Genomic DNA, 9272 nt, shown 5'->3' on the forward strand with positions numbered 1-9272 from the left:
CAAGGTCAGTGCCCTTTAGAGTTATCTACCTTGAAAGCAGAGGGTTTCACCTGCCCATCCCAGATTTCCATTCAAGATTAAGCACATGCCAACATTTCCTCTCTCCCTGACACACCTTTCTTCCACTAAAAGTATTAGTTACATTCCTACTCCATCCATTCTCTGTGGTACTCAGCATACAGCAACATGTTTAATCTCTGCAAATGAGATTGGGCCAGTCACCATTTTTAGCAAGCTTCATGAAGACTATGGATCTGCCCACCCTCAGCAGAGTTCTCTGGGAAAGGCAGATAATTATAAAAAAGCATTTAAGGCCACCCTACACTTCGGAGAGATTTCGGACCACCCCAAAGCTGAGCACAACATGAGACCCTTCCGCACATACCCCAAATCCTCTGGCAAGTCTAGAAGCATTGGGAATGTAGGAGGACATCCTTCACACATCCATCAGACCATTGGTCAATCTAGCTCAGTACGGTCTACACTGACTGGCAGCAGCTCTCCAGGGCTTCAGACAAGAGCACTGTCTGTCCCCCGGTGCCGAGAAATACCAAGCGCTCTGCCATCAAGTACAGCCCTACACCATCCTGGACTCCAAAATGAGAGGCCACAGCATGGTAGCAAGGAGCAGTGTTCAAAATTACCCGGGTGCAAGGCGCATTTTGCTACCGGCGCAGGTCCAACTGCGACTACATGGAGATTTCTGGGTGGAACGCTGGCAACCACACTTTAAAAACCTCTGCCATTGTCCCAGTTAATTCCATTTCCACTGCGTATTCTTCTCCTCCTCGCATACTGGGACAAGTGAATTGTTAAGAGCAAGCTACAGTCAAGCAATGTAGTTGAAATCATAGAATTGTAGCGCAACTCCCTGGTGAATATACATTCTTTCATAGCGCAACTCTAGCCCAACTCCCCGGTGAATAGACACTCTTTCGTGGCAACCGCAAACCTAGGTTTAAGGTGCCATTTGGCATCTAGCTTTAGAATCATAGAATCATAGAGTTGGAAGAGACCACAAGGGCCATCGAGTCCAAACCCCTGCCAAGCAGGAAACAATATCTGAGTTAATATCTGAGTTTCTAATTTAATATCTGAGTTTCTAACACTGGCAAGGAGGCTCTACGGACGGCAAGTCTAAACTAAGGACACAGCTCCAAGGACTGTTCAAATTGCAGGCTGTGATTAATTCAGACACTTTGGCAGGAAAAGTTGCCTGTCACACGGCTGGAAGCTACTCAGACCTTATGTAGAGTCCTCTCTACAGGTGACGAGAGCTTGTAGCTTTCTAGTTGTTGCTGGACTCTGCATTCAGAGCAGCGGTCAAGGCTGATGGGGAGATGAAGCCCATCAAACATGCGGAGAGCCACACATTTTCCTGTTCTGCACTCGCAGTATGAAACTGGGAAGGAGGGGGTGAAGAAAAGGATACATGGGAGGGGCCTCGGCAAAGTCAATGCAGCCTAAATAGTAATAATTTAATTACAATGGAAAAGTGGTTTAATTTATTACATTTGACAGAGCTTTAAAATGTGGCAGATGTCTTAGTGTTCATCGGCCACGCCAGATAGCTTGCAACACATTGACCAGAAAAACAGGAAGCAACTGAGAAACAAGTTTGTACTTCCACACCTGGAATTGCAAGGACCAGAGAGAAGCTGAGAAGAAGCTGGAGAGACTTCCAAGGCAACCAGGTTCCTCTAGCTGTGGCCCCAGCTAGCGCCTCCCCCTGCATGCAAGGATGCAATAACTTTCAAATTTAATCTGGATTTGATGGGAAGACTGTCTGCAAGGGGGGTGCTCCAAAGCACAGTGGTACCTCGGGTTACATACGCTTCAGGGTAAAGACTCCGGTAACCCAGAAATAGTACCTCAGGTTAAGAACTTTGCTTCAGGATGAGAACAGAAATTGCACAGCAGCAGCGGGAGGCCCCATTAGCTAAAGTGGTGCTTCAGGTTAAGAACAGTTTCAGGTTAAGAACGGACCTCCGGAACGAATTAAGTACTTAACCTGAGGTAGCACTGTACCTTTTGCATAAGGGGCTGGCGAAAGCCTGGGTTCATGTCCACCACATGCCTCACATGCATGCAGAGAGGGCAGACTTCAGGCTTGCAGGACCAGCTTCTCTCTTTTTTATACCATAAAGTCCACCAGCCTGAGCCAGGTGCAAAATAGCAGCTGAAGCAGGGCAGACTTACAATAAGAATCCAGGCACACGGTCTGCCCAGGAATCGGTGATCAGCACCAGCAACCAAAAACAAACATTCTTCCACGTGAATTTCAGGAACTTTTTAGCTGATGCTATTGTTAGACAACTGGGAGTCAGAAATCTACTGCAAATCAACCAGAGATGTCCATCAACCTTCTGACCTACAGTACAAGACAACAGGAGGAAAAGTTTCCGGAGGGGGGTTCCCATCATGCCTTAACCATCAGAGTCCACGGCTGGCGTGGTGCAGTGAAGTTCTGGCTTGCCCACACTACAAGGAAGCCTGGAGGTACCTGCTCACTTCGTAATTCCACACTACAGTGGTACCTCGGGTTACATACACTTCAGGTTACATACACTTCAGGTTACAGACTCTGCTAACCCAGAAATAGTGCTTCAGGTTAAGAACTTTGCTTCAGGATAAGAACAGAAATCGGGCTCTGGCGGCGCGGCAGCAGCAGGAGGCCCCATTAGCTAAAGTGGTGCTTCAGGTTAAGAACAGACCTCCGAAACGAATTAAGTACTTAACCTGAGGTATCACTGTATTTAAAGCTCTGGTATTCTGGCCAAACACACACAGGGAAAGTGTACCCAACTCACAGCTTTCATCATACGAACTAGCCCAGCTATAAGAAGCAACTGAGCTATACAGGACTGCTACCATTTGAGAAGCCGCCCCAGAGATTTTGAGAGCTCTGAAGCCAGAAGTAGCAATTATGTAGGAATATTCAGCAAGCAGCCTTTCTCCCACACCCTTTTGCCTCCTTCTGACTTCTTCTTTTTTTCAAAGCAACCTAGGAGCACTCTAAATATTATATTTAAAAACAGCAGCTCAAGCCACAGCCAGACACTCATTTTGTAGCAGCAAAGGCATGGGAACAATTTCACACATTTAGATGAGAGGTTAGGAGGAGCTGTGCTCCTAAAAGAGAACGGCAGTTTGTGCAAACGGCTTTTAAAAGCTCGATTCAGAATTCCATTAGGAACTGCCTACTTTCAAGGAATCATAATTTTGCTGAGTAGCACATTTGCTTTAAGACATAGAACGATAATGGTCGCTTAAAGCATAATGAAGACAAATTTGTACAACAAGCCCATTTGGGCTTTGTGCGTGTGGCTTTTGTTTTAGAAGTAGCTGAAAATGTCCCCGAGTGAAGCAGGTGGGTGTTCAGAAAAAGAAAAGAAAAACTATTATTTGCTTTCCACCATTGTATCAGCAAAATCTCTTAAAACATATTTAAATTTATAAAACAGCATTCAGCTATCTGATTTTCCCCGGGGCAATCAAAACCATCACATTCCATTCCATTCCGAAATATAGGGAGACAAAAATTGCCTCCTCCAATCTATTTGCAAAGTTAATCTCAATGTGAACAAAAGATGAGCAAACAACTTTCACAAAGCACCTTTGCGAAAAAGTTAGTAGGGAGTGCTTTTTTGGGGTGGGGAGGGGGTAAATGAAACTTGCATTTTGAAGTACAGCCTCTTATATCCAGGAGAGATGCAAGGAGGAAGAAAAACCTCAGAGGTACATAATAGACCCCACTTTCACCTGCCTACCATCAGAATCGTCTGCTCCATAAATTACTTATCTGTGCTAATATCCAACTACACAGCAGGTGAACGGCACTCAACATGCAACACATTCCTTCCAACTCAATACGACGAAGCTTCTGTCGATGCATTCGCTCCATTGATTTCTCCGCTAATATACACTTTTGATGGTGATACAGTCCCATAAGAAGACTTAAACATGCCCCATGCATAAGAACACAAGCTTCATCTAACTAGCATCATCTAGTCACTGAAAGTAAAATACAGCTCCATATCCAGAGATGGGCAAATCAAGCCCGACTATCATACAACAGTTACAGATAGGTAGCCGTGTTGGTCTGCCATAGTCAAAACAAAATAAAAAAATTCCTTCCAGTAGCACCTTAAAGACCAACTAAGTTAGTTCTTGGTATGAGCTTTCGTGTGCATGCACACTTCTTCAGATACCAAGGTATCTGAAGAAGTGTGGTATCTGAAGAAGTGTGCATGCACACGAAAGCTCATACCAAGAACTAACTTAGTTGGTCTTTAAGGTGCTACTGGAAGGAATTTTTTTATTTTGTTTTATCATACAACAGGGATTGAGTGCGGGTGGCGGGGGCAAAGGTTTGTGTGATCTTGAGTAGGCACTCTTATCTTCCCCCCCCCAAAGAAACAGCAAACCAACAAAAGCATACCATCTCCTTTGTGCCAAGAGGTTTCATTGCAAGGAATTAAGCCTCAAGTTAGCACGCTTCCTGGGACATCCAGGAAAGTCAGTGGGAGTTCCGTCTAACATTTGAGGGACTATCCTTGCTGGAAGCAAACCAAAGGCACAGACATGCAGGCTCAAGTGATTTCGCTGACCTAGTTCACTTCTAAGTGCAACTCTCCCCACTCTACCTCCAGCTTTGGGAACTGGGCAGGTGATCTTTTCCCTCTTCAAGAGTTCAGGATGCAAACAGCTGCCTTCCTACAGCTGTCAAAAGCAAAGGGGCAGCGGGGTGAAAAAAAGTTAAATCAAGAGTTTCCTTACGTCTTTGGCTGGCTGCCTCGAGAAATCCTTTTGCATCCTCCTCCACCACAGCTCCAGAGCAGACTTCAAGGAGAGCCTCGTTAAAGGGGGGGGGGGGGATCAGTTTCGAAATGGATCCCCTCTCTTGCTACGTCAACAGCCCTCCTCTCCCTCAAAACCGGCTTCGCTCTCTCTCAGCTGCCACCTCGCAAGTAACACGTTAATAGATTATTGCAATCAACTACTGCAAAAGGGAAGGGAAAAAAACCACCCAAAGAGAGAGGCTATCGTTCCTCCCAGATATGAGCTATGCTCTGCAGGCTTGAAGAGGCAGCGGGCTGGGTTTGGACAGGCTCCAGCCAGCAAGCTCCAATTTGCCAAGACCCCCGCCTCCTCCCCTTTTCCATCAGTATTGCCACCCAATTCCCCCCTCCCCACCACAGGCCTGGCCCGCAATGTCCCTCCCACTCAGTCACCCCCAGGGAAACCCCATTCATCAAGCGCTAGGGCTGATGCGTGGAGTGAATGTGGAGCAGGGGAAAACTGCAGGGCTTTGGAGCATGTTGGAGTGGCGGGGGGGGGGGGGGTGAGAGATCAGAAGTTGATCTTTAACTAGCAGCAAGAATATTGTGAGATGCAAAGGGGGGTCGTTGAAACTGTTCTTTTGCATACAGGGAAAGACACAATTTTCTGGAAAGCTAAAACCCATCTCACACATATCCCCAAAGCTGTTTTTTTTTTTTGGGGGGGGGTCCTTGGGAGCAGACCTAGGACTGGGATGAATGGAATAGGGGAGCGGTCTTCTGGATGGGAGAAAAGAGGGGCTTCTCTCCCCCCCACACACACTTTGCATCCTTATGTTATGCTTAGGGTTGGGGGGTATGCCACAGGAGAAATAGCCAACTCCATCCTCGAATTCCTGGTAAACATGATTACATTCCCGCACACGAAACGAAGACCCTAGTGCAGAAAACGTGCTGCCTAGTGAGAGGGGCTCGCCTTGCACCATCGACCGACGGGTTATCCTGCTGGCCACGTACGCTTCCAAAGAGAGAGAGACAGGCTTCCTGCTCTTGGTCAGTCACACAAACAGCTTGCAAGAAAAGCAGCCCTCATAGGGGCTAGGAACTTGGAAACCAGTTGGGGGCGGGACTCCCTAACTCGGGTTAAGGTTAGTATTTCTCCACAAACACGCTCTCCGCCCCTATTGTCCCTGGGGTGAGGGGAGGGGGGCCGCAGCAAAGGACCCACGGCCACCACCCCCCCCCCACAGCCGTCGACATCCAGCAACTGCTCCACTCGCCCCTCAAACGCCGAGCGACCACCCGGAGGCAGCCATGGCGCGTAGCCTGCCCAGCGCACGCAGAGAGGAGGCGAGAGGAACGGAAGTCTGCATGCGCTCAGAAGCACGCTTGTTGTTCGCGCCCTCCTTCGCCGGGTGCCGGAGCGGAGCAGCAGCGACGCCAAGCCCGCCTCGGCGGCACCTACCTGAGGAGAAGGGAGCTTCTGCCTGGAGCGGAGGAGGCGGCCGGGAGAGAGGCGCCGCAGCCCGGGCTGGGACCGGCTCGCTGGCTCGCTGGCTGGCCGGGGCTCCGCGCTCCTTCCCGGCGGCTCTTTGGCTCGGTTGGGAAAGTTGCCGCGACCGCACGAGCGCCTTAAACCCGCCTCTCAGCAAGACGGGGCGGCCCGGAGGGCGGGGACTCAGAGCCGGACCTCCCCTCCGCCCCGCCCCACGGGAGGCGAGGGGACGCCAGGCTCCGGCGCCTCTGAGCAAGTGCAGAGCGCCTCTTTCTCCCAACCGGCCAGCAAACCCCACAGCAAAACCTTCTGGGATCGGCGGCGGGATATTCTTAGGCGTTGGCTGGGTCCTCGCCTGCTGGCTGCTTCTCCGTTGGGAGTCGAGAAGAGAAAGCGGGGCGCCTCTGAGCATGTGCAGAGTGCATTTCCGGTCCCGCTGGGCAGTAACCTCGCAGCAAAACCCTGATGATGATGATGATGCTAATGTAAACCTCGCGGGCAGGGCCTCAGAATGACGAGAGGTTCACTCTGCCGACCGAGCAGAAACGCGGCCCATGTTTTTTTTTCCGGGGGGGGGGGAGGTGTCAGCATCTTTCCTGCACGTGTCAAGGTTCACGGGGTAGCTAAATGCAGCTTGGATATGTATGAAGCCTCCTCGGAAAGGGGCAGTCTACCCCAGAATTTCTGGGGAAAGCGCGGCACCTGGCCGGCTCTGTTGGAAACGGGGCGAGGGGGTGCCGTCAGGGCAGGACTTTGGGGTCAGAAGTCCATGACCCCGTACATCGGAACAAGCAGGACCCACACTATACACAGCAGGGCTAGGGGACCAAATTTTGGAGGACGTAAAGCAATACACATCCCCATCCAAACAGCTGCCTCCACCCCAGTAAGACTATTTATTGGGTTGTAGCCAATGCTTGGCTTACTCAAAGTAGACCAATTGAAATCAATGGGCATGCAGTCCTGACCAGTCTACTCGAAAGGAAGTCCTGTTGCATTCAACGAAGCTTTATGCCCAGGTAAGCAGGGTTAGAATTGCACTTGCATCCATTCATTTCACTGGGTCTGCTCTGAGTAGAAGTAATGTTGGATGCAGCCTTTACCCCTTGGATGCCTCTTCAGTCTGAACCAATACTGTTGCAGGTGCCACACAGCACTTTTTCTGCACTTGTAATGAACATTTTAGGGTGGCAGCAGCTACACTTTGGAACTCCCTGCCTATTAAGCAGGCACCTTCACTCATTCTTTTTGGGTCCTGCTGTAAGCAATTTTGTTTAGGCAAGCATGTTAAACCTATTTCATCTCTTCCTAGCTACTGTTGGTTTTTATCATCCTTTGGGTGTTTTTAAACACTTGCTTTTAACAGTTTTTAAATCAAGAATTTCAATGGTTTATTCCATATTTTTGTAAACTAGTAAGATCTTTTCTTGCAATCAAGCAGTATATAAATTTTGTTAAACAAAAAAGCCCACCAGACTGTGTACATGTAATTCATTTAAAGCACATTTTTTACCCTAAAGAATCCAGGGAATTGTAGTTTTGTTCGGGGTGCAGGAAACTGTAACTGTGTGTGTGTGTGTGTGTGTGTGTGTGTGTATATATATATGTGTGTGTGTGTGTGTGTGTGTGTATTCAGCAAGGTCTGGCCCTAACCAGCACCCTGGATGGAGGGCTGCTTGGAAAACCACCATATCTGCCAACTTTCAATTCCATGACAGACAAAAAGGCAGGATATCAATCTACTAAATAAATAGGATACAAATTCAGCAGTCAGCATTACCTGAATTTGCTATCAACCACTTGCGTCAAGACAAGAGCAGAGGATTATATGCACGTTTGTAGCTGCTGCTGGCTTCTAGTCCACTTTTCTATGAAAACCCATTTCCATAATCCCTTTGTCACTACAGAAAACTATTTCCCTGCCTTCCTCATCACGCAAGGTTGCAGCAACCTCTGCCACGTATCTGCCTAACACTGCAACTGCCCCATACATTTCAGCACGGGGGTGGTGCATTCTCACATCAGTTTTATGCTCAGCACGCCGGTCTATTTTTAATTATTTTCTCCCTTTTTTTTTTACAAACCTCTTATTAACTCACAACATTAATAATAAATTAGCAATTGTTGATTAAATTAGGGGAGGATTGAACGCCATTGCATACTGATTGAAATTTAGCAATGGCTTTATTGAATAAATAAGAATAAACTTAATTGTTTTTTTATTATTTGCTTAAGAATATTAAAAACAAATGAAGACCTACAGCAACAACAAACTCATGATTTGTGTATTTCCGTCTTAAGTTACTTACATCCTGCCCTAGAAGATGACCACCACAAAGGCAGGGAGGATGCTGTTTGTTTGTTTGTTTGTTTGTTTGTTTGTTTTTAATTATTTAAGTGTTTATATTATGCCTTTCCACTAAGAAAGAGATCCAATGATTTTGGCAAACAAAATCAGTTCCAAATAATAAAAACTCTTGAAATCATTTTTAAAAACCCCACCAAACCATAAAAGACCCATTAAAAATAAAGAAGCAGGGGATCAAACAAACACACAATGGCACTCATTAAAAGGCATATCAAAGAGTCAGCTACACACTGACTACACATCTTAGCTACACATCTTAGGAGAGCCATGATTCATCCAGCTCCATGATCAGGACATCAGCTTATTCATGCAGCAGGTCCCAGGTTCAATCCTCAGCATCTCCAAGTAGGACAGAGAAAGACTCTGGAGAGGTGCTGCCAGTCAATCCACAGCAGCCTTCGCCCACCTGTTGCCCTTCAGATGTGTTGAACTGCAACTCAGGTCATCCCTGACCCTTCAAAATTCTGGCTGGGGCTGATAGGAGTTCAAAACATCCTGGACTTCAACAGCACTGAGCTACATGGACCACTGTTTGGCTTAGTAAAATGCAGCTTCTTATTTTACTACTTTAGGACCGTCAGAGGGAAGTCCTAGCTTGTGGAGGGAGGGAATTTGATTGCAGTGGTAA

General features: G+C 47.6%; 1 protein-coding gene across 7 annotated transcripts in view; it reads right to left on the reverse strand.

Annotated features, from left to right (window-relative positions):
• The window catches only part of MEGF11 (multiple EGF like domains 11), a 349752-nt gene extending 343294 nt beyond the window's left edge, over positions 1-6458 (reverse strand). For 2 of the 7 annotated variants that reach the window (XM_079954211.1, XM_079954210.1), the window contains exon 1: positions 6247-6376. The gene's annotated coding sequence lies outside the window, so the exon portion shown is untranslated. Of the gene's footprint in view, positions 1-4779; positions 4922-6246 lie in introns of those variants that run through there. The other 5 variants (XM_079954213.1, XM_079954212.1, XM_079954209.1 and 2 more) reach the window with 5 other exon arrangements.
• Between the last annotated feature and the right edge of the window lie 2814 nt (positions 6459-9272).

Source organism: Podarcis cretensis (assembly GCF_951804945.1).
Source record: "Podarcis cretensis genome assembly, chromosome: 14".
NCBI classification, from domain to species: Eukaryota; Metazoa; Chordata; class Lepidosauria; order Squamata; family Lacertidae; genus Podarcis; species Podarcis cretensis.